The following is a 24,257-nucleotide window of genomic DNA, read 5'->3' as shown; positions in this document are numbered from 1 at the left end:
TTCTTTCTCTCTGCACGGAGACCAGGCATTCCGCTTTCTGAATATTACAAACGACTGTGAGTCCGCCACAAAGAACAGAGGTAACAGAGATACATTAAATGTATGGGTCACATTTAAAAAGCATTGGTTTTGCCCAGCCCGGTGGCTCAGGGGTTGAGCACCAACCTATGAACCAGGAGGTCATGGTTTGATTCCCCAGTCAGGGCACATGCCCAGGTTGTGGGCTCGATCCCTAGTGGAGGGTGTGCAGGAGGCAGCAGATCAATGATTCTCTCTTATTATTGATGTTTCTATCTCCTTCTCCCTTCTCTCTGAAAACCAATAAAAACATATTTTGAAAAACATTGGTTTTGCAAGTAATTATCATTTATGTTCTTCTGGGCATTTCGGCAAAGCTGCTTTAAAACATGATAGCAAAATTGACAAGTGATAGCAACCCTCTTCTTTTTCTTATTTCTTATTAACATAAGGGACTTACTGAAGGACAAAATAGTAGTAGTAGTAGTAGTAGTAGTAGTAGTAGTAGTAGTAGTAATAAGCTAAGAACTAAAGACGACTGACAAAGGGAGTTTAATTGTAAAATATAAAGACTAAGAATTAATTGCAGTTAACTTTTAGCTATATGAGTGCAATTCTTTATCTGTGTATATTGAACATGAATAGTAGCCTTTGAGATAACAATTCCCTGGATTTGGTTAAAACAACAACAACAGTTGAGCAACATTTAACAAAGAATAAAATTGTTATTTCCATTTATATTGTTTGCACAGTACAGGCTACCCTTTTCTATGACTCTTTCTTATTGACATTTTTAAGAAATTAATAAATATGGCTACACTACATATGCAAAGACATAGCACCTTGAGATATTTTGAATCACATTTTGGATAATTCTCAGAAGAATAACTTACTTTGGAAGTAAGAAGGACAAGTATTGCAAAATTCTCTGAGGAAAAGAGCAAGCCCCACAAAATTTGTATTTTGATTTAGAAAACAGGTCTTTGTAAGGAAAATTCTATAATTCTTAATGGAGGTAAGATGACAGGATTGCTGGAGTTTTCCTGTTATAAAAATCACCCAATCTGTCTTCAATTAAATGTTTTCCACCTTGCTCCATTTCTATTAGCCATTAATTCTTTCTTTAAACTATCTTCCTTTTTGACACAGTAATTACAGTGAGCAAAAAAATAATCCTGCTTTGTGGAAATGTACGCACTGTTCTGAATTCCTTTCAAAAGTAAGTTTGGGGTCCTAGATTTAAAGCCAACAGCTCATGAATTTTGATATTCAGCAGCTATACACATAATTTAATTAAGGAACTGACAATTTTATTTTCCCTTAAGTTATTTTTTAATTTGTTTTTGTATTTGGCAAACCCATAGAAAAGTCCTTTTGAGGTTATTGCCTATGATATTTCTTGGTCACTGAATTTGTAAATAGAAATTGTATAACATTTTCAATAAAAACATCTCATTAAAAGTAATATAGTAAAACATAATAAAAAAGGTTTCTACTATTAAAGTAGAAAAAATCACCATGGGTTAAAATTTTGTTGTTGTTTAGTAATAGATGTCTATATTTATACCTAAGTATTTCCTGCCAAAATAGTTCAATATAACTTTTGTGCATTGCTGGAAAATAGGGTAACATTACAGAATTTGAACTCTGGAGCAAACAAGAAACTAACTACTTTTTAACCTTATTCCTTGAAGTAAACAATAACTATGTGAAACTCTTGCCCAAGTCTGTACATTCTAAGCACACAGGTAGCAGTCATCATCCAGTTACAGACTGTCGAGGGAGATTAGGGCTGTTAGAGGGACTAGTGCCATTCTTAGTAAAGCTGACTTTCATGAATTTTCTATTTTTTTTTTTTTATGGAATTTGATTTTCTCTGTGAAATCCTCAGGGATTATTTAATGAATAAAAGGTACCATATGCTAATATTCACCAATGCCTTTAGAAAAACCCTATCACTTCTGAAATGTTTTCCAGAGAAACATAAGCACTATTTTTATAAAGGAAGTTGTTGGGGGGGGGGGGATGAGGCCTTTCAAAACATACTAGAAACACGTTGTTTCCATTTACTTATTTATTATTTATTTATTTTTGATGCTACCATGTGATTAAGGAACTCCTACTATAACAGGAAAATTCCTAGAATCAAGCCTGTCCTCTACCCCATCCATCCCCAACCTCACAAAGCTAGCATGGTCAGCAATAATTCACATAATTAATTTCATAAACTGTAAACTGTCTCCCCTTTTGGCCTTTAACAATATATGTTCAAATGTGATACCACGTTTTGGAACTACCTAAATTTAGAAGAGGCAGAAGCAAGTTGGCTATTTTGACACTGGTTAGTATTGGAGGCCAATTTCAAATAATCAAATCCAAGTATCTCAACCTGATTCATCTACCTGACAGAAGACTGTCATGATGAACATAGTGCTCATTTTGATGATTACACACATGAGTGTGTGTAGTGCCTGCCAGGGCCCCACCTGGTTGTCTCTTGAGCTCCTATAATTCATCCACTCTGACAGGCACAGTCATTAATCGTTGGGGGCCAGTTGCTGAGATTATTAATGGCCCTGTTAAAACCTTGCTCATGGAATATTTGGATTGATAAGACCATTTTCTTATGGAGCTCAGACACCTGTAGACAGTCAAGCTAACCCAAGAAGAAACATCTGACCTAATTCATGCATTGCCACAACTTCTCAGTGTCTAAGTGCAACATTACTGGACAATATGGTCAAGAAGACCATACTATTGATGACAATAGCTTCTGGTTGTTGTTGTTTTCCATCTAAGAGGTAATATCTATTGTTGAGTGATGAATTCCTGTCTAAATCAATTATATTAACACTACTTCCTGCAAACTTGACTTCACACAAAAATAACACCACAGATGATGCTCAGTAAACTGTTGCATGAATGAATGAGAACGTTGCAGGTGTTTAAAAGTAAAAGCATAAGTAACCCCTTCTGTGTTTTTAATCAGGGAATTTAAAAGTTAATTAGTTTCTATCTTCCTAGTGAATTGACTTAAAATCTGATTTGCATGCTCAGGGTGTTGGTGGCAGAAAGACAGGACGTTCTGGCCACTAGCAATATGCTTTTAAGTGGTATTTGTAAGAGTCAACTGGGAAAAAGAAAGAATTAAAATAAGTTTTAAAAGCAGTTCTTTCATTTCCTTTTCATGAAAATTTAGACTACAAAACATATCAGTGGAAGGCACTTGCTTTACATTAGTCCAGCTCAGAACACTGTGTTGTTCATATGACTCAGTGAAAGAATAGATCTGGTCTCAAATCCCCACTCAATTCTTTTTTAAAAACATATTTTTATTGATTTCAGAGAGGAAGGGAGAGGGAGAGAGAGAGATAGAAACATCAATGATGAAAGAGAATCACTGATCGGCTGCCTCCTGCATGCCCCCACACTGGGGATTGAGCCCACAAACTGGGCATGTACCATGACTGGGAATCAAACCCATAACCTCCTGGTTCACAGGTCAATGCTCAACCGCTGAGCCATGCCAGCTGGGCCCCCCTCAGTTCTTTTTATAATATTATAGTTGTAGAGTTCTGCCCAGTTGGAGTCCAATGACTCCAGATAAAATAGCTAATCAACTTTCCAAAACTAAAAAAATGTTCTGATTAAGATAATTTAATCAGAACCCCCAATACTGACCAATGTTTGCAGAATTGTTCACCATATGTAAAATTTTTCCCAGGAGCAGTGTATATTCCATTCTGTTTCTAAAAGGCCAAATCCCAAAATGCTGTTTGGCAGATATTCATAAATTAGCTGAGTTCTTTATAAATGCTTCCACATTCTTTCCTGATACACTGGCTTCAGGTGACTCTCACTCTAATAAACCACCTATGAAATCAGTGGGCCTTAAACAATCCTTAACTATTTGATGTACTATGTTTTACCTAACCATCATAATTATGAAGAGCAATGTAACACTTTTCATAGCATTCAGTGATCTGCCCTTAGTCTTTGACTGCCCAGAAGGGGACCATTTATCGGCTAGATTGCTTCTATGATCTCAAAATTTATTCAAGGGTTAGAAAATACCATCAGAATTCTAATCAAAGCAATGTTAAGAAAATAAAATGGGCCAGGAATGGCTCTCTTGACAAAGAACTTTCTTACTGTTAAGGTATAAAACATGATTATGTTTTTTAGTTTCTCTTCATAAATTTATATTTGCATAACTTGACATATCTTTTTGACAGAGCATCTCTATGCCATGTTGACAATACAATGCAAGAAATACAAACATTTAGCTACTCAGTCTGTTTCACAGCTAACATCTACCTAGGATTCAATATGGATTCATCCTAATCAATGATAAAATTAATATTGTAAAAGTCCTACAGCACCTTCTGCAATTCTAACCTTAAAAATGATCCAGATTATCTTACCAGATAGGTTTTAGGTACAAAGAGTGGATGAAACCTTATTAAAGGGCTTACTTGGTAAACGAGAAAACAGCAGTCTCCACAGTCACCTCTTTGAACACTGACTGGTGACTGCAGTCATTGGACTGATTTTTTAGTCTCCTGCTTTTTCTGTGATCTCCTTAGGAATGGCCAGTCCATACCTTCAGAAAAGCCAGCTACCCCGGCCTCTCATTTCTAGAAGCCTCTGTAAATGCCCGAATGCAATGGTCCACTCCCTAACCTCACACACGGATGGACAGGGCCTCAAGCTGTTGGGTGCTTTTATCCTGGATTCTTTGTTCCATTGTCCCTTCCAAAAATTCCCTTATGTTATCTATTAACATTCAACACCCCCAGTCTTTTCATAAAATTCTTCCTCTCCTACTTGGCTTGTGAGTCCCCCTCACTGTCTCCCCAAAGATTCTCCAGTAGTTTTCTTAAAGAGTCAGTTCAGTTCTTTCATATTTCATCAGCTTTAGCTTCTGATGGCAGTGCCCTCATTTTCCCATCTTCCTTTTGCCACTTTCAGACAATTATTTGTCTCACTGTATTAAGAAATCCTTTTTCTTTAGCGTTCATCTACTTGGCTGCTCCACCCATAACCTCATTTCTGGCATTTATCAACCTCTCGGTCTCCACCCACCACACATCTCCATTTATTAAGGACTGTTTTTCCATTGATCAGAATGTCAACTTCTGATCAGTCCAAACAGTCACCTTCTGTACCTGAGCTACTGAAGAGCACTGGAGAGCAAATGTAGATTATGGCTACTAACATTTTTTTTTAAGGGTAGCAAACTTATTTGAGGCCCTTGGTTATGATCCATTTCTAACACCATCTATCCTATGCTTTCTCTCCATTTCCCCCAAACCCATGACTGTTCTGCTAAGTTTTGGCTTACAGTTTTACCTTTTCTAGAGGAAAGCGGCATTCTAATGTTTATGTTTCTTCAACTCTGCCCTCCCATTCCTTCAAACAAACATATATTGTCAGCTTTTCTTACTATTTTTTTCCTCGTCATAGAAGAATAGTATGTCTTCTATTCAAAAAAAGTCCCTACTAATTTTTAATAGTAACCTGATCTTATTCTCCCCCAAGAACGCAAACAAATAGTTCAGAGTTCCTCAATCTAAGGCGCCCCACCCCTTGTTGTGGCCAGGAGGACACTTGTAAAATACAGTACAAATGAAGCAATATAAAAATGAAATTAAAAAAGGAACGTGATGTAGTACTAACTACTGATTATATTCCTGGATGTCATGGCAATAGCAAATAGCTATAATTGCTTGATTACTTTTTTGTTAGAATCATTAACTTTTTCTACACTAGCTTTACCCCAAACACAATTTCAGGGTAAGGTAGGCACTAAAATATTGATTTAAAAAATATAATTATTTTTTCCCTGAAATTCCTCTTTGGCAAATCTTATCTTGAAAACTCAAATTAGAAATTAAAAATTTTTAATATAAAATTTAATAATCTCTGTCCTTCCCTAGTACATAGTAGAAAATAAAAAAACAACCAGAAATGGCTATATAAGTATGTATGAATGTGTGCCTGTGTGTAGAGAAAGAGGGTAAAAAAAGCAAATATCCACATTAGCAATAGCTTGTGAATTCTGCATAGGTCTTGTAAATGAATTTCAAATGATATTTCCATAACTCTGTGTTTTTGGGACAAGGTTGAGGAATAATTCATTTTAGACATAACATTTTGCTAACAGTAGTCTCATTAGTATTTTTATAGTTTCATGCAAATCTTTGCTCGCTCTCTTTTGTATAACTGCTGTCTCATCAGATTTGTAATGTTACATGCTCCAATAAGTACAAACTTAGTTGTCTCTACATTTTGAGCTACAGATAGCGTAATTATTCTAGTTTTTGTTACTAGTTCATTTTCTCAGTACACAAAACCAATCACATAAATTTGTGGAATGGAGAAATGCACCTAAACTTGGTAAGAAGATATATTTTACTTTGGAGAATTCACTTCATCAATTTGTATTTTTAAATTAATTTAAATAATGAATGCTCTTAAAACACAGATAATTCAGTCTCTAAGCTCTGACTGAACTATCAAAGCACACAGAGCAGAGAATGTTTAAACAAATTTTATGTACTCTGCAAACTGTTTTCTTATAGACTGACAGATATACAGTCAGTATGTATCTGGTAAATTGCTTTGAAATTACCAAGTAAGAATATGCATTATTTTTCCATTCCATTCAGATGTAATTTAGAAAGAATTTTTGCACTAATCCTCAGCTAACCAAATTCTATTGAACTGTCTCTAATACATATATAAAATGTATGATATATTTTGGTGGTCTCTTGCTAACATATTTTTAAAGTATACAAATGTTATTTCTTCTACTTTCTATAAATTCTGTGAGAAAGAATCCACTCCAGTGTTTTAGATGTCTCATTCATAAACTTTGATAAATACACAAGTAATGATAAATATTTGGCACATCAACTAATTTTTTTTTACTTAAAATATTGAAAATGATAGTGTTTCTAGGGTGGTAAAATTTTTAAATTTGGTTATATATACAAGGTGTCCCAAAAAATGTATACACACTTTAACAGCTGATAGCTGAATTTTGAAAATGAAATGTATTTTTAATAAACACTGCCTTTATAACTATTTAAAGTATGTGTATACATTTTCTTGGTACACCCTATATCAGGGGTCCTCAAAATTTTTAAACAGGGGGCCAGTTCACTGTCCCTCAGACCATTGGAGGGCCGGATTATAGTTTAAAAAAAAAAACTATGAACAAATTCCTATGCACACTGCACATATCTTATTTTGAAGTAAAAAAACAAAATGGGAACAAATACAATATTTGTATTTGCATGTGGCCCGCGGGCCGTAGTTTGAGGACCCCTGCCCTATATTTTAATTAAACATTACATTGCTAACTACATAGTATATCATGTGTCCAAAAAATGTATACACACTTTAACAGCTGATAACTTACTGAATTTTCATTCCTTTTTCAGGTTTAACTGATTTGATATAATGGGTGAAGCCAGACTAAGCTTTGAATAAAGAAAATGTATCCTAAAGTGCCACTAGACTTTTTATGGGGCTACATAAAAGATAAAGTTTATGGTACAAAACCGGTAACAGTCGATGAATTGAGGGCACACAAATACCGAACAAAATGATTCTTAATGTTTGCAAATCCATTGCTTCACATTATCAGTAGTGCCTGGACCAGAACAGTCATTAGTTTGAAAAAAGGCATTGAAAAAAAAAAGTATTCATTTCTGTAGATTATTTCAAGTTTTGAAAATAAATCGTATGCTAATAAACACTGACTTTATAATCATTCAAAGTGTGCATACATTTTTTGGGACACCCTTTGTATCTTTTTAATTTTTAATATTAGAGATAAAGTTAACATGAAATAAAAAGGCACCAAACAGGAAATTTTGCCAGGTCAGGGCTGCCAAAAGTTGTCTGTTGGGGAGACACATGGCGTGAAACCAGGAGACTGGCATTCTGGTCCTGACGCTGCATTAATCAGTTTCCAAAATTTTCCCTTCGCTTTTCAATGAAAAGAAAGGAGCTACAGCAAGTTACACCCTTTATTTACAAAGAAAGAAGTACCATGTGAAGAAATGAAAACACAAGGAAGCCAACACACACACACAGAAGTGGAAAGGTCCAGAAGAGTAAAACACTATGTTATGTAAATAAGGTCCCTACACCTTTGCTAACAAATTCAATAAATAAAGCTTCATAATGCAGCTGTCATCAGATAAAATGTAGTTGAATACAATGTAGTAGACACCATTATATTTGGACAAATTGCACAGTCTAGTCTTTCTCGACATCGACAGTCTAGAACAGTCGGGTGCAAAACAGCACGTGGCACCCTTCTCCAGGAGGCGACAGGAGAGGCGAGAGAAAGAAAAGACATCTTCTGAAAATACCGCTAAGATGAAAACAGCCCTTCTCCCCCATCTTCTAGCCATGGCCAGCAGACCTCCATCATGCATTGGCATGCCACTTTGCTGCGCTGGCCACATGAGTCAGTCGAGCCTGAAACACTAATTTATTTGAGTGGATTTGTGTAGGAGATGCTCTGGAAGAAAAAGTGGTGCTGGCAAATGCCTTCTGAAAGAAACCACTAAGTTCATGTTTTGGGCATGAAGACAGTATAACAGAAAGACCATTTTTAGTGAATCAGTCACATATTCTGACATTTGACAAAACCCAGTAAGTGAAAAAACACACCATATTATTACTGAACTTCTCAAGAAGAACCCAAAACTTAGAAAACAAACAACTTTTGGCAAAGTTATAATGCATCCTTTCCTCAATTATTTGCATTATCAACCCTATTGTAAAAAGATTTATTCAACTCCACTGGCTAACTGCATGTTCTTTCAGGAAGGAAGGAAGGAAGGAAGGAAGGAAGGAAGGAAGGAAGGAAGGAAGGAAGGAAGGAAGGGAGGGAGGAAGGGAGGGTCGGGAAGGAGGGAGATCGGGAGGGAAGGAGGGATGGAGGGAAATTAGTTCCCAGTTTAGAAACAAGTGGTACATTTTCCTAAATGGGAATCTGGGATTATGATATATTTTACCAAATACATTTTGGGATAACAGAATGGAGATTCTGATTTGAAAATAATCCAAATCCGTATCTGCAATGAAATACATTTATGTACAAATTCTGTTTCTGATTTTAGTATCCATTAATTTCAGAACATCTGTCACCCTTTGTCATACCCTGGTTACATGACCAATGTTCATATAGACATTTTCATCATTGTAGTTTATACTTATTCAAGCTTTTTATCACCAAAACTTACTTCTCTGAACACATCTTTTTTGTCTAGTTTATATTTTTCACTGTCTTATTCTTTCCAAACTGTCTTTTGGTTTGAGACGGCTAATCTTTGAAACGTCCTATTTTCTTCCATTCTTTTTTCTCTGCTCATCATCACTTCCTTATCTAGTCTGACACAAAAAGCCATTATTTCAACCAATGTCTTATCAAAATTGTCAATTCCCTTCTCTGTTGCATTCCCATAGTAATAGTCTCTTCCAAGATTAATTGTCTGCCATCTCACTCCTATATATGAGCTTCTACATGTACTACTTTTGGTCATCATATTTGAACATTTTATGATTCTCTCTTCTACTGTCTCCATTAAAATATAAACATAATGGGGAGACTCACATATTAATATCTTAATTTCTCAAGGTCTTTGGCTCAGGGTTAATTTTTTAAATAAAAAAACTAGAGTTTGCTTTAAAAACAGCCTAATTTCTCAGAATAGGCTCAGGGTTAATTTTGATAAACATATGTTGAATAATTGGATAATAAATGTGTGAAATCTACCACCTGTCAATATTAAGTTAATTTCATGTTTCTATAAAATAAATAGCATGTAAAGATTGTCATCCAGGTGTCACTTACTTAAAAATAAGAAAGTAACTCTATTGGTGTGGGCTCAGTGGCTGAGCACTTACCCAGGAACAAAAAGGTCACAGGTTCGATTACCAGTCCAGGGCACATACCTAGGTTGGGGGCTCAATCCCCAGTGGGTGGCTGTGCAAAACACAGCCAATCAATGTGTCTCTCTCATCGATGTTTCTACCTCTCCATCCCTATCTCTTTCTCTCTCTTTAAAAAATCAATAAAAACTTATTTTTTAAAGAAATTAAAAAACTACCAAAGCACTCCTGAGAAAAATGGAACGAAGTCAGAGGTATCACACTACCTGACTTCAAATTATACTACAGAGCTACAATAACCAATACTGAACAGTACTGGCAGAAAAACAGACACACAGCCCAGTGGAACAGAATTGAAAGCCCAGAAATAAAACCACATCGGCATGGGCAAATAATTTTTGACAAAGGATTAGAAAACATACAAAGGAATAAAGAAAGCCTCTTCAATCAACCAAAGGACTTGTATGCATGCATATAAGCATAACCAATGGACATAAGACACTGAGGGGTAGGGGAGGCCAGGGGATTGTCAAGGGTGGGGGAAAAAAAGGAGACATATGTAATACTCTTTGTAATACTTTAAGCAATAAAAAAAAAGAAAGAAAGCCTCTTCAAGAAATGGTGCTGACAAAATTGGAAAGCCACATGCAGAGGTATGAAACTAGACTACAGTTTGTCCCCATGTACAAAAACTATTTCAAAAAACTAAGTGATCTATTCTAAATGACATACAGGGTAGGGCAAAAGTTGGGAGTACGTGAAACACATAGTTTATTCTTGTATTATTTATCAATTATTGTAGCATTTTCCATACAAAGCACTGTAAACCTTGTTTTTCCCCACCTTGTATTTATTTTCTTGTCAAATCTAGTGGAAACTAATTGAAATCTGAGTCTGTTGTTTGAGTATCAAACAACAAAGTGATGGCGAACCTATGACACATGAACTCATTTTTTTTGGTTGATTTTTCTTTGTTAAATGGCATTTAAATATATAAAATAAATATCAAAGCATAAGTCTTTGTTTTACTATGGCTCCAAATATCAAAAAATTTCTATATGTGACATGGCACCAGAGTTAAGTTAGGGTTTTTCAAAATGCTGATACGCTGAGCTCAAAAGGTTCACCATCACTGTTATAGAGGCTTGTATAATAAGCACATAAAATAAACTAGTGATTAATTAAATTTTGACTACACATAATGATTGTATGAAAACAGTTTTAATTACTTTTATGTTCATTGTCACAGGTTCTATAACCATACAATTATTATTAAATAGAAGAACTCAGTTTCTATGTTCTGAATGCATGCTATCATTGCAGAATTTAAAATATATTGCAGGATTGGCAATATTTTTTTAACAATGGTGCAAACTATTTTGAGCTTTTGAGACTATTTTAAATTAACTGACATATTGGTCTCTTCTGATATTGAATCTGACAACATGAACCCCATTGTGTTTTAAGTGTATTTTCCAGATCCCTTATCAATTTGAGCTAGCAGGCTAACCCTGTAACAGATGCTGAGCCTGAACCAAAACACATTCTAAAAAACTGGAGATTTGGACTTATTCCTATTGAGTTGGCAAGAGTGAAATGCAATAGAATTCAGTACTTCTGACAAGTCCTAAATGGAGGCATCCAGAAGGTTACTGTCATTATTATCCAGGCTTTCACCCAGAATTCAGACTCACAAATCACTGTCATGCTGTCTGCTAAATTCAGCCTTGATTCTGGCTCCACATTAGCTCATCCCTTTAGTATATTTACGCAGTAGGAGAATTAGCAGAAGAGAATACTTTTGTATTATGGTGTATTCAAGTGCCCAATTTCTGAGTCACATATCCAGAAAGAGAGGAATTCTAATACTTTTAGGATTAAATTTTAAATACAAATATTTACAAAGACAGCATTTTTGCCTGAAAGGGTAAAAACATTCTCAATGCCACAAAGTTGTTCTAAGGATTTTACAACCTTTACTGTTAGCCATCAACCAATTTCATAGATGACCAGTAAGAGGGAATGCAACTGATTGGACTGTGTCCCCCCCGCAAATTTCATGTTGAAGCCCTGACCTCCAAGGTGACGGTGACTGGAGATGGGGCCTTTGGGCGGTGATTAGGTCCAGAAGGCAGAGTCCTCATGCATGCAGGGATTAGTGCTCTTACAACAGCAGACCAGTGACTTTGCTCTCTCTCTATGCCATGTGAGGATACAGCAAGAACATGGCCATCTGCAAACAGACATCCAATCTGCCAGCACTTTGATCTTGAACTTCCCAGCCTCCACGACTGTGAGAAATACATGTCCTGGTTAAGCCACTGGGTCTATGGTATTTTGTTATAGCAGCCTAAGCTGACTAAAATAGGGGGGTATTAATTTTATTGTTAATTTTCAAATCAGAATAGTCATATTCAAGTAGCAAAATCGAATAAACAATATATGGAAAAATAAATCATGCCTCTTTAAATATTTAACTAACATGTTGGCAATGAGACTTTACAGTGATACCACTATTGACGGGTATGCAATAAAAGTAGTATTAAGTGAATATTATATATTCATGCAAATATGAATGTGTTTTTAAATATCTAACAAAATTTTTGAATTTTATGTTCAAATAGACTTGTCTCCCAGAGCATGGAGAGCAAATTCAGGTCTAATATCTGGACTAGGTGACTATTTAACTGTTGGTAATATTTTGGTATAGTTCTTCCTAGAGATATGCCTTTAATATACTTTTTTCTATAATTATGTATACACATTTTAAAAAATTTTAAGAGAGAGTTTATTTACAAAGATATAGAGGTAGTAGAAGTGAGCCAACTGGGCTGTATAGGCTCAGGAAACAAGTTACAGAAGCAAAAGAAGGGCCCTTGGTGCTTAAGAGAAGGGATGGCAGAGGGCAAGCCCCTGGGGGTAGGAGAAGGGACAAGAAAAGCTCCCGTGTGCACCCTAAGGAAAAAAAAATGTTTTTTAGTGGTAAAATCAATGCTTCCATTACTGTAAATAGCCTTTCATTCAATAATACATATGGGTGCTAATTGCTAATATATCTAAAACATGTGCCTCTTACTTCATTGTATAAGTGGGTGAAAGTTTATTCAATCCGTCGGCTCTGACTGAACCTTCAGTGAGCCATTTCAAACTCTGCTTAGAATTTTGTAGTTGAACCCCATATACAAGAGGAAAAACCAATGGATGTCCTCAGCACTGCTCACCTGACTCTGATTCTCCCACCGTCTCCTCTATTTAACAGTTTCATTTCTCATCATTCTAGCATTAAATCATTTTCAGACGCAGATAAAGTTGCCGTACAGCATGCCTTTGGGAGATCACTTGAATCTGTTAACAGGGATAATTTTAATGCTAACTGATGTGTTACTTGCTTCAAAGAGGAGGTTCAAGGTCACTGACTCATCCATTCGTGCCTGTAAGGCGGACCTATGCTAAGTACTGAAGCATGGCAGGCGGTCAAGTTCAGCACATCCCTGGAACATTTATTCTCATGTAAGATGAGCCATTGTTCTGCTTGATTAATTTGGTTTAAGCAAGGGAATGTTAAAATTCAAATAGCCCTGGAAAAATTACACACGGCAGTCTCTTCTACTGGGAAAGAAAACAACCAGGTGAGGGAGAACACAGGGCTGTGGGCAGATAGAAGCAGGGGGCCTTATCCGGTGACATGCTACAGGCTCCTGTGCATAGCAGGCAGCCAGGAGGTAGCTGAAAACCGGGGGGCCTACAGGTCACAGACCAACCAACACACAGTGGACGAAGGGCAGCAAGGAGTAGACATCAGCTCTAGTGTTTCCTCAGCGGTACTAACCTGTACGTATGGCAGCTGTGTACTAGTCTAGCATTTGATATTTAAATCAAGTAGGGCTCTATATAAGTGTGTCAATATTTAAGAGGTTTACTATTTAAGTGAATATTATAAACCTTTTACTTATATTTACACAAATGATTTTAGAACAATTATTTCTAGTGTGGCATTAAAACTTTCTCTTAAGAGTAGATAACACATCTGCCCCTCAAAAGCATGTATACCTTTCACAAAGATCAAAGAATATAACTTCCCCAAGAAATGGCGAATTTGAGAGGATATCCCATCCTTTAGCTGGTGGGGAACTGCAAGGCTGTTCAGGAGTCAATCATTAGGCTACTGGTGCCCCTGGGGGGAGGGACATGGTTCAGCTGCAGTGAAAATACCTATGACGTGAAAGGCCATGCCACCAATATAGTCACAAGAAATAAGCTCAGAACCTGGCAGCCTACCCGTGTTTCCTGGGTTGTGAGGCTCGGATGAGACAGAACATGCTCTGATGGTGGTGAGTGTTCGCTGAAAGGTAGACTCATTGTTCATAATCAATACAGCCCCAGGCAGGCTGCTGAATGAGCAAGCATCTCCTAAAATCATAGTTTCTTATCAGCAACCTTCATCCGCAATGGTGTCGTCAACTTGTTCTTTTTTTAGAGGTAGAAAGAATGGAAGCCAAAGAGAATCAATGCCTTAACCATCATAAATATAAAAAGCAAGGCTGGTACTTTTTACTCCAGTGAGTGCCTTTCCCATTTACCCTGATCAATTTCTCTAACTCTGCAGCTGGCTTTTACCTTCGACATACTCTGAGGTGGTGTGTGTGTGTGTGTGTGTGTGTGTGTGTGTGTGTGTGTGTGTGTGTATTTCTATTGTTTTATCACATTTGTAATGTATCCTTTTATTTTGGACATCCTGATCATCTTGAATGCAAAGAAAATTTTTGGCTTATATTTATATTTTGCTGAAACAAGTGTAAATTAATCTTAAATCTTTCAGCTAAATCTCTCACGATGCTTTTACTCAGAGTCAAAGCAATAAATCATATAAGGGAAAAGGCACATTAACACATGTTGGCTTCTCTGCATTTTTAATTGAAACCTAGTTTTAAAAATATTTATCTTTGAAGTATAAGGATAAAAATGCACAAACACCAATAATTGCCAAATTATTCATAAAAATTTATTAAAGTATTTAAAAAAGCTCTTCAGTGAAGTTAATAGAAAAAGGCTTAAGTGCTTTGCAGTTCAAGTGGACAATTATTTTCAATAGAAAGCTCATATTCTACTTGTCACAATAAAAGCTGAAAAATAAAAAGCAACTGTGTCTTTCACTGTGACATATTTGCTTTTTTATTTCATTATATTACACAATGATATAAAATATGCACACCAGAATTTATTTCAAGGCATGATTCTATTTAATTTTAAATCAAATCAACATTCCTCTGTCTACATAAAGACAATGCAATTCTGCATTTAAAGATAATTTCCTGCTCTTCATTAATAGCATTGTCTTAATTTTTAACTATTTAAATTTATCATGAAACCTTGTCTTTAGTTCTATCATCTGTACTAAAACTAGAGTATAATAATTGAAGCTTAGGATATAATAATAGAAATGAGTTCAGGCATTCATGTATTCCTTTATGGATATTACATATGTGTATATTTACATTATATTGCATACAGGGCATCCCAAAAATGTATACACACTTTAACAGCTGATAGCTCAATTTTGAAAATGAAATGTATTTTAATAAACACTATCTTTATTATTCAAAGTATATATATATACATTTTTGGGACACCCTATGTAATCTATATGTATGATATATCTTTCCCTAATGACAGAAGACACCAGCTAGAAATTAGAATGTACAGAAAGAAGCCTTAATTACGTTGTTCAGCAAAACCTTTTTTTCTTTATTCAGCACTTTATACTTACATAAAAATATAAGCTGGAAAAAACAAAGTAGCTTTTTACTCCACTTAATAACAGAGTTCTAGTCTTTATCAGGGAAAAGGGGGGTAAGCTGTAATATCCACAAACAGAAACAGCATTTTCGGATGACATATCTATGCATCTAGAATAAGCTCACAAAGAAAAACAATAAATATTGCTCACAATGAGTCATAGTTGCACCACCACTTATTTTTGTAGAAATACTTCAAAATATCTCATCATTTTAAAAAAAAGCTTTGTCACCTTCCCTATAATTTCATCTAACTTCTTTACAAACTTGGGTCCCAGGGCAGCCTTTATTTCTTCTGGAAAATCTTCCCAGAACCCCTTTATGTATTGGAAACCCTCCCCTTCGTGTTCCCACAGCACCTCGAGCTCCATCGCAGCACTTATCAGGCTGGGGCCTAACTGCCTGCTTATCTGTCCTCTCCTGTGGACTGTCCATTCCATGTATATATTCCTGGTATTTTACATGTATTTTTAGCTTTTCATAAAATAGTAAATATTTGGTGAATTAAAAATAAGATAAACAAATTTGCAAGAGAACAGATCTGATTTTACTCCATCCTATTTCCAGGATACATTTCGGACCACCCTGAAGTAACTCAAATGAGCCACTGTCAACACATCAGGAGGGGACATCCAATCTAGTTACCTGTCCCTTGTTTGGACTTTCTCATGTGTCAGATGGCAGGCAGGAAGCTCTGGGTGCAGAGTGACAGACTAAAGGAGACCAGACCTGGGAGGGGTCAGCGAGAGGGCGGTGGAGTTTGGAGACGAATGAGGATTGATTTCTGCAGTGATTGAAAATCGTGGTGGGGCTGGTGCCTGGAGGACTGAGGAATGGGAAGGACTGGGAACTCTGAAGTAGCCCCTGATGTTAAAAGGACATCATCTGGGATGTTAAGGGACAAAGGCCATGAGGAGTGAGAGGAGAACCATCTGGAGGAGGCAGGTGTGTGATAGGCAGGCTTTACAACATTGTGCTCTGTCCTAGGTACCCATTCCATTTTCCTGCCGCGGGCGCCCACTTTTCCATCAAGCCAATCAACTGAGGTGGGTTCATTTTGATTGAGGGAGAGAGAGGAGGTTATGATGTTTCTGGTGTGTCTCCCTCCCCCCTTGCAGAAGAATCACTGTGCAGAGTCACGGGTCCGAGTCACCTGTGTCTGTTACATACTATAATTTTGAGTAGTTACTTTACTCCCAGTATGTGTTTCCTTATTCATAAAATGGGGATAATAACGTTACCTATTGTGAAGTGTTATAGGGAAGATTAATTGAGATCCTCAAGAAAAATGAAGATAAGTGTTTGATAGACAATAAAGGATCTTGGCTAGGTTTGTTATTACTTCCATTTTCCCTTCCATTATCCTATCAGCATCTCTCTTGTCCTGCTATCATTCATTTGCTAAATTAGACTCTGAACCCACCAGTGTCAGGAATCTGGGAAAGATGGACACAAGGGCAAAGGTGGAGCTGGAAGCATTCCAGACATTTGCTGCGCGTCTGTGAGCTGCGATGCCAGGGATCAGGAGGTGAGCGGGCTCCCAAGCAGCAGTGGCAGCAAATGGCAGGAAAGGGGGTTCAAGACCCACAATCTGTGTCTGTCCAAGTCTTCGATGTGGACCAGGGCATTTCCTCAATTCTATGTAAAAGGCTTTGCTTCTGCAGCTGCCGACACTCCATAGGCCTCCCTCTCAGACTCCACTCTCAAACTCCAATAGAAATTCTGGATGTGGCATTGCTAAGAACTAGCAAAAGAAGAAATATCAAGAAGAAGGCTTTCCACAGCAACAGGCTGGAGGGAGGGGCATCAATGACTCTAGGACAGTGCAGGGCACTCCTAAGGGATTTCTGATCCACCCCAGCCCTGTGGACTGGAATCTTCTAAAGCTGTATATTATACAAGCCCCCTCTCTGTTCTTACACAAACTAAAGTTTAAACATTATTGGTGTCTGCACACTGTCCCAAAGCTAAGGCACAGCCATCTAGAGCAGTGATGGCAAACCTATGACACGAGTGTCAGAGGTGACACGTGAACTCATTTTTTTGGTTAATTTTTCTTTGTTAAATGGCATTTAAATATATAAAATAAATATCAAAAATATAAGTCTTTGTTTTACTATGGTTGCAAATATCAAAAAATTTCTATATGTGACACGGCACCAGAGTTAAGATAGGGTTTTTCAAAATGCTGACACGCCGAGCTCAAAAGGTTCACCATCACTGATCTAGAGGCTACGAGCTCTACCTATTTGCTGAAACAGTGTTAGATAACTGATCTGGCTTAAAATATAAAATATGGCAGAAATTCCCGGTTGCCTATTCAGTCCCCCTTCACCCTTTCTTCCTTAAAGAAACATTATTTTGATAGTGTCAAAATGTTTCTAATTAGAAATTACGTTTGCTATGCTCCCTCATAGGTAAGTGTAGACAACACAATACTACCAGAAGCTATGAACCAGGGCTTCCAGGAAAGCTCGTGAAGAAGGGCAGGGGGGTGGCTTTAAGGGGGGAGGTTCACTATTTGTCCTTCCTCTTATTCCTTATAAAATGAGGACATGAAGGTGAGGGCTCCAGAAGTTACATGGTGACAATAATGCCACCTTCATAATGGAAGCCGAGGGCGAAGGTTGGTGGAGCAGAGAGAACTGGCCCGGGGCCCTGGTGACGTGGAGCTGCGTGGGTTCTCTGGACTGGACATGTCATCTGGGTCAGCAGTAACAAGGGCTGAATCTGTCCTGACTGAGGCAGAACTTACACTTTTATAATTTCTTTTTAAAAGAAAGAGATTAGAAAGTGTACACAACCAAGGTGAATGTCAAGGTTTGGTCCAGAAGTGAGTCTTGATTCAGTGCTTGAGCTCAGGTGAGTGTGACCCAGAAATCATCAGGGGAAGAACTGTTCTGCAGGTCTGAGCACCTTCCGTATATAGGGCACAGGTGGCAACTTGGCACCTAGAGGCCTGGCCTTTTGAGTCATGGCCAAAACTCAATTTGGGTAAACTCATTACCCATACATCTGCCCTAATTTCCTGCGAGACTTCCCTCAGATATGTAGTCTTCTGCTTAGCTTCCTTATGTTATCACTTATTACATTTACTAATGGGAAAAAAAAGCTGTTCTAGGAAAATATCCAAAAGCAATTGATTGGTTTGCCCTTCAGTGTAGGCTGTAAAAGAATTAGTTTACTTCACATAAGTGATGACTGTGTGCTATGTGAATATCTCCCACCCACACCTTATTCTAGTTCCTTTTCCCCAGGAGCATTTTGTTCAGTGTTAAACACTGAATAAAAACCACATGCATTTCCCCTTCTTATCTCTTTCCCAGTTTTCTGATTTGTCTTCTTTTTTGGGGGGTGGGGGGGATGCATAATTAAAAATCTTGGGGCATTACTAAGAAAGATGGTGAAAGTATATAAAACAATAACAAAGTGAAATTACGTGTCTTATTAAAAATTATGATGAAACTCAGAAGCAGGACAAACAGAGCTGTTCTTTGAGTGCTATTAAAAGGTCCACAGTGTGGAATCTCAGAGGGAAGGCGGGAGTGGGAGGGAAGAGATCATCCAAAGAACTTGTGTGCATGTATGCATAACCCATGGACATAGACAATAGGGTGGTGGAGGCCTTGGGTGGAGTCGCAGGGAGGTGGGGGCAAGCTATAAAGGGTCAATAGGAAAAAGGGGACATGTAATACTTATCACAATAAAGATTTTAAAAAAAGAAAGAAACATGTTTTCCACTTGTTTGAATCATTACAAATAATTTCTGCTTTTTAAATTCCCAAAATTTGTGTAATAGTTTCTTAACAAAATCTTTAATGTGTAATTTAATGACATTTTAAAAATATATTTTTATTGATTTTTTACAGAGAGGAAGGGAGAGGGATAGAGAGTTAGAAACATTGATGAGAGAGAAACATTGATTAGCTGCCTCCTGCACACTCCCTACTGGGTATGTGCCCACAACCAAGGTACATGTCCTTGACTGGAATCAAACCTGGGACCTTTCAGCCCGCAGGCCGATGCTCTATCCACTGAGCCAAACTGGTTAGGGCAATGTGTAATTTAAGTGAAATATTTTAGAAGTGTTGCAAAGGTATATCTTACATAATAATAGACAAACATGTAAATTAACCATCCCTCCACTATGCTCACCAGCCAATCAGGAAAGTAAGCAAATTAACCCGCAAAGATGCTGGTTAATTTGCATATGTAGGGGAGAAGCGGCGGAGCAAAGCCTGAAGGCTCCCTCTGGAGCCGCGAAGCCTGAAGGGTCCGGCCGGGGCAAAGGCCTGGGTCCCAGGTGCCAGAGGAAAACTGGTACCAGCAGCCAGGGGAAGGGAAAGCCTATTGCACGAATCTCTTCATGCAATGGGCCTCTAGTGTTATTATAAGAAATTATAGCCGAAACCGGTTTGGCTCGGTGGATGGAGCATCGGCCTGCGGACTGAAGGGTCCCAGGTTCGATTCCGGTCAAGGGCATGTACCTGGGTTGCGCACACTTCCCCAGTGGGGGATGTGCAGGAGGCAGCTGATCGATGTTTCTCTCTCATCGATGTTTCTAACTCTCTATCTCTCTCCCTTCCTCTCTGTAAAAAATCAATAAAATATATTTTAAAAAAAAGAAATTATAGATGAAATGAATATATATTTTTAAAATTTTTATGAGTTTTTAAAATGAAGAGATAATTCATATAAATCTTCAAATATGGAGCCAATAATAGTAATGAAATCATTCATTTCTGTTGCTAAAGCAGATATACCTAGAGGCCAGGTGTTTAAAATTCAGTCTCTGCTTCTTGATTCTAATGAGTATTTCTTCTGTTCCCACAAGTGGTCTGCAATTCATCAAGTGCCTTGCATTCCCTTTATCAGAAATTGTTTCTTGCTCTCTTAGGCTGCACCACTGTAAAGGATATAAGCAAACCTGAAACATTCTAAGGCCAAAACGGCGGTGTCACTACGTTAAGAACTCTAGGTCACTGCCAGCAATGTAGTCAACAATCACCGTGGGTACCGCAAACTGTGTCTGATCCCTCCACTTAGACTGCACATCTAGCACATAAAATCGGCAGCTATTTAAGCATCTGAAAATGGTGAGCACATGCTTTTCGCTGTGCTCTGCACTTGGTGAGTTTATATGAGGATGAAAGTTTTATGTGGCGACTCATACTCGGGCTTTCTTAAAAACACGCTTGTTCAACATATACATTTTTGACAAGAGCACTGCACATTCAAAAGTCCAGTAAGAGGACAGATACTGTGCGGAATCATCTCTAGATGTTATTTTGGTTGCATCCATGTGGCCCCTTCACTCTCTGTGATGGAGGCAGGATGTTTCACAATTAAAAGGCATATTTTATCATGGCTTTGCCTAATGTGAGCACCACAACTATGAAAATCCATGGTCATAACTCACTTTAAAAGATGTGCATATACAAGGGCATTTTCTGATTTTTATGACTGCTAGGAAAATAGGCAAAATCATGTTCTTGTTTTAAGTTTTATGATTTAAACATATTTTTATATTTTTGAGTAATCCCAGGAATATTATTATGAACTAGTATGTTACCTAATCAGGTTTGAAGAAATTGCATTACAAACTTAGCAGAATTACTTCTTTCATATGACTATATATGCATAGGTACATAAAATCAAATCAACATATTCAGGCCAAGTTCTTAGAAAATGCGAGACTGACATGTGTACCACGTGGGTGAATTATTCTTAGAAGCCTGGATAATAAGGTCACAGCCTGATCCACTTGGCTGGGTGATAGAGAAGACACACAGGTCTTGAAATGGAAATATTGTCTTAATTTTTGCTATTTTTAATTGATAAAAGTGATTTTCACAGTTATGAGAAGCTGGACAACACTGTAAATATATAATTTTTTTTTTAATCTTTATTGTTCAGATTATTACATTTGTTCCTCTTTTTACCCCCCCATAACTCCCCTCCTCTCAGTTCCCGCCCCACCCTCCGCCCTCACGCCCCACCCACTGTCCTCATCCATAGGTGCACGATTTTTGTCCAGTCTCTTCCCGAATCTACCACACCCCTTCCCCCCCCAAGAATAGTCAGTCCATTCCCTTTCTATGTTCCTGATTCTATTATAATCACCAGTTCATTCTGTTCATCAGATTATTTATTCACTTGATTCTTAGATTCACTTGTTGATAGATGCATATTTGTTGTTCATAATTTGTATCTTTACCTTTTTCTTCCTCTTCCTCTTCTTAAAGGATACCTTTCAGCATTTCATATAATCCTGGTTTGGTGGTGATGAACTCCTTTAGCTTTTCCTTATCTGTGAAGCTCTTTATCTGACCTTCAATTCTGAATGATAGCTTTGCTGGATAAAGTAATCGTGGTTGTAGGTTCTTGCTATTCATCACTTTGAATATTTCTTGCCATTCCCTTCTGGCCTGCAAAGTTTCTGTTGAGAAATCAGCTGACAGTCGTATGGGTATTCCCTTGTAGGTAACTGGGTTTCTTTCTCTTGCTGCTTTTAAGATTCTCTCTTTGTCTTTTGCTCTTGGCATTTTAATTATGATGTGTCTTGGTGTGGTCCTCTTTGGATTCCTTTTGTTTGGGGTTCTCCGCGCTTCTTGGACCTGTAAGTCCATTTCTTTCACCAGGTGGGGGAAGTTTTCTGTCATTATTTCTTCAAATAGGTTTTCAATATCTTGGTCTCTTTCATCATCTGGCACCCCTATAATTCTGATGTTGGTGCGCTTGAAGCTGTCCCAGAGGCTCCTTACACTATTCTCGCATTTTTGGATTCTTTTTTCATTTTGCTTTTCCCATTGGGTGTTTTTTGCTTCCTCGCATGTAAATATATAATTTTATTTGGGGAGTATGGGACATTGTTGAATAAGAATTGTCTAAATTTGGGTAAGTGCATACAGGACGTAACACCAACACCTGTATTCCTTGTTCAATCCATGGCTCAAATTTTACATTTCAGTGAGCCCTCTCTGACCATCTGGTTTATTACTAAAAACTGCCTTCTCCCAACACTTCCCAACCCCTCTTACTGTTCCTATCCTCCTGATTCTCTTGCCCTGCATTGGATTTTGTTACATAAAACTTTTAATTGCATAATGCCGGGAGCCGGTCCATCCTTGCTGTTTCAAGGGACCTGGCATATATGGCATACGGTTCTTAATATGTTTGCTCACCTTCTTGGCGCTTTGTTTTAACCAAAGTCACCTCTCCGAGAAAGGTTGAATCCCCAGGTAGGGATTTTCCCCTGAAGTTAGGGAGGGAATAAAACCTCTTAACTAAGTGCCAGGCGGGTAATTAATCATTTTAACTACGAACAATCATGCTTAAGCTACATAATCGTTACTCCCTGGAATGGAGATAAGAAACGCCCTAACCTTTGGAATAGAGATTGATGGGATTGAATCAACTGGTATAAATACAGATGTAACAAGACAGAAAGACACAGAACTTAGAACAGAATCAAGAAGACAGAATCTACACGGAGCCTAGAGACAGAAGAACTTTGCTGGAGAGAGCATGCCGGAGGATCCTGGAGAGGGACTGGCCAAGGAGCCTAGAGACAGAGCCTAGCGGGAGAACATGGCAAGGGATCCTGGACTGAACCTGACTACAGAGATTGGCCGGAGAACCTGACTGGAACCTGGACACTGAACCTGACTGGAGAGCCTGGACAGAACCTGGCTGGAGAACCTAGCGAGGGAACATGGCTACAGAACCTCGCTGGAGATCCAAAGCAGAACCTCTCTGGAGATCCAGACCAGAACTTGGCTGGAGATCCGGGCTAGAGATCCTGGCTAGGCTGCTGATCAACTGAACGCTGTCTCCGTGTCATTCCTTCTTCGCCGACTCCGTCCACACCTTTGGGGAACCCCTGGACCCGCTGGGGCAGGACCCCGGCAGCATAACATGTAATTCATATGTTATGTTTACTTCTACATGTCTTTCTATTAATATAAAAATTTATAATGGATTTTTTCTATTTTTTCACTGTACTTAACCACTAAAAGTACTTAACCACTAAAAGGCACTTAATAGTAGCTCAATAAATACTTGTTAAATGACAAATAGTTTGCATTGAGGAACATTGGACAAAAATATTTACTTTTTTCATGTTACAGAAATTCATATCAACCAAAGGACAGGGACTGTTTATATTCTGTTGCAATGCAAAAATAATAGCATATGTCATTTGTTCTTTCATTGAGTTGTGAGTGATATTGCTTTAAAATATACATGGTATTTCCATGTTATCATAAAATGTTAAAATGCTATCAAGGGCTATAAGAATTCATAAAAAACAATCTTTAAAACCTGTTTTAATAATTGTCACACTGGGAAAATTGTAGCCATTCAGAAATTCCAAAGGTTCCCGTCATATTGTGCTGGAAAAGGGATGGGTTGCCATGGAATCTGGGAAAACATACCCAGAACCCTGTATATATGATAAAATTCATAGCTACTTCTATTCCTCCATCCATCCCAATGCTTAGTGTTTAAGTATTTTCATTTAGTCTGTGA

At 37.7% G+C, this 24,257-nt stretch overlaps 1 protein-coding gene across 1 annotated transcript in view; it reads right to left on the bottom strand.

The window, feature by feature from the left end:
- The window catches only part of HCN1 (hyperpolarization activated cyclic nucleotide gated potassium channel 1), a 310,164-nt gene that overhangs the window by 129,241 nt on the left and 156,666 nt on the right, over window positions 1-24,257 (bottom strand). The gene's annotated exons all lie outside the window — the stretch shown is intronic.

Source organism: Myotis daubentonii, chromosome 4 (genome assembly GCF_963259705.1).
Source record: "Myotis daubentonii chromosome 4, mMyoDau2.1, whole genome shotgun sequence".
Taxonomy (NCBI): domain Eukaryota; kingdom Metazoa; phylum Chordata; class Mammalia; order Chiroptera; family Vespertilionidae; genus Myotis; species Myotis daubentonii.
The sequence above is the reverse complement of the archived record's forward strand: the minus strand, read 5'-3'. Positions and strand labels throughout refer to the sequence as shown.